Below are 2465 nucleotides of genomic sequence, written 5' to 3' on the forward strand. Positions count from 1 at the left end.
GGTGGTGGAGCTGCTGCTGCTGGCAACAGTCGGAATATTACTTAAGCATCGGTCAGATGGTTGATTGAATGGCTAACTGTTTGTGAGGTGTGTTATGAGGAGTGAGCGGACGTTGTAGAATCCATGATGGAGTTGGTAAACTTTGTGGGGGTTAGTTGTTGTTGTGACAATGGTACCGGAGTTTACAGTAGTGATAAGTACAGAGAAGAAGCTGTAGTGATGGTTTATGTTAAATATTGAAGTAGGAAGAGGAGATGAGGACGACGAAGTGGTCGTGGTTCTGCAAGTTGCGTGGTGGAAGGGATGAACACAGAGGGATTTATTTTATTAATATTGTTTAACCCCAGGTCAGCTCTGATCAAGCAGGGCTAAGATCAAAGTGTTCCAGCCATGACCCTCTAATTTTAGTGTCAAGTCCAATAAAGAAATTATTTTTGTTGTTGTTGTCGTTGATGTTGTTGTTCTTCTTCTTCTTATTATTATTATTATTATTATTATTATTAAGATTATTATTATTATTATTATTATTATTATTAATAATAATAATAATAATAATAATAATACTTATGTTGTGGTTATTGTTTTGCTGTTGTTGTTATTTATCGCCTGCAGAACCTTAAGGGACCGATCAAATGTTTGTTTCTCACCTTACGGAGCAGAATTTTAAAGAATGAAAATTTTTCTGCGTATTGAAAAACAATTCAAAATGGCGTTGTTTTATCGCCCAGTAAATAAACGAGGTTAGTGAGAGGAGGTTTTGAAGGTGAAGCAGTCTTTCGCAGTCATTTCCTACCTTACAGACATGATAGGAAGAGTGAAAACACTGCAAAAAATATTTGTTTTGTCAGGATCACAAACGCTTTCAATCTCTTATCACCAGGCAATAAGCATGAACATTTAGAAGAGGCAGAGAAATACATCAACAGACTAGAACAAAGAAAAGTTACGTTCAATATATTGCAACACCTTTTAAAACAAAACAAAAGAAAAACAATTCAGTACTAGGCTTACAAAGAATAACCTCTGGGGTCGATTTGCTCGACTAAAGGCGGTGCTCCAGCATGGCCGCAGTCAAATGACTGACTGAAACAAGTAAAAGAATAAAAGAATACACGGCCATAAACACAAGCAGTAAAGAACTAATGAATCACATACACCAACATACAAGCATCACGAACAATAATTACATTACATTAACCAATGGCATCCCAGTACACATAAAGATCATCCAAATATCACACTATACATGCAGTATCTTAAAAAAACAAATAACCCAGAGGAGTAGGAAACTTCAGGTGGAAATATAACCAAAAGGCTATATAAAGAAATTTTTGAGGAAACTCACAACCAGCAGGAAGGCGGAATACTGACTTGTTATTTTTTTTTTTTTAAATGTATGTGTATGTTTATTTGATTGTATGTATGTATGAATGTATGTATGTATGTAAGTATGTTTGAATGTATGTATGTATGTATGTATGTATGTGTAGCAAAATTATCCTACTCTTAATGGTTGAATCAACCATAAAGACTGTGCATGGTATCATTTTCTATGGTAAAATGTGGAAGTGTACCTTACATCGTTGGCATAAAATATCGAATTTGAGAGTTAAAATACAGGGTGTCCACAAGGTCTGGGTACATGGAGTAAATAAATTCATAACATAAACAATTAAATATATGAAACAATAATTTCTTAAAGTATGTGTTATTCCCCATGTACCCAGACTTTGTGGACACCATCATTTTTGTTTCTATTTTTCAACCATATTTTGTTTTTACTGTTAGCTTGTCGTTCTTTTTATTATTTAAATCAATAAACATTTTTTTCTTACTCAAGCAAATTAACAATCTACTGTATTTACATAGTGATTCTTTCGTTACTGATTTGGTTAGTTTGGTTAGTAATGTGAAGAAAAGGTTTTACAATCAGAATAAAACCAAAATATGCTCGCAGTTGTCATCTATGCTTGTTGAAAATAACATCAATCGTTAGCTTAATTTTTTTTTTGCCCTTGCCTCATAGATTTTTTTTATTTTTTTTAACTGCTTTAAACAAACCAGGCACTAAATATCTTAAGACTAACTTAATGTTTCAGTCAGCCGATTTGCTAGTTTGTCTAGCATTGTATCAAAATATCAGTCTATCAGTCTGTCCGGGTGTATCTATGTTTATCCATCTTTTTTCCTCATCTGATCCATATTACCTATTGTATAGAATCACTTATTTGGGAGCAAAATTGCGGTGGTCTACATCACTAAAACAAGTAACATTTTGTCATCTGACAGAGTAATTTAACAGAGAGTAAGATAAACCGAAACACAGACAAGACAAAGCTTGACACATACTCTGACCCACTTGCATTGTTTAATAATGTTTGCAACATATAGACATATAAATAGACAGACAGACAGACACGTGCTTATACATTTAATTATATATATATATATATATATATATATAT

This window comes from Octopus bimaculoides, chromosome 2 (genome assembly GCF_001194135.2).
Source record: "Octopus bimaculoides isolate UCB-OBI-ISO-001 chromosome 2, ASM119413v2, whole genome shotgun sequence".
Taxonomy (NCBI): Eukaryota; Metazoa; Mollusca; class Cephalopoda; order Octopoda; family Octopodidae; genus Octopus; species Octopus bimaculoides.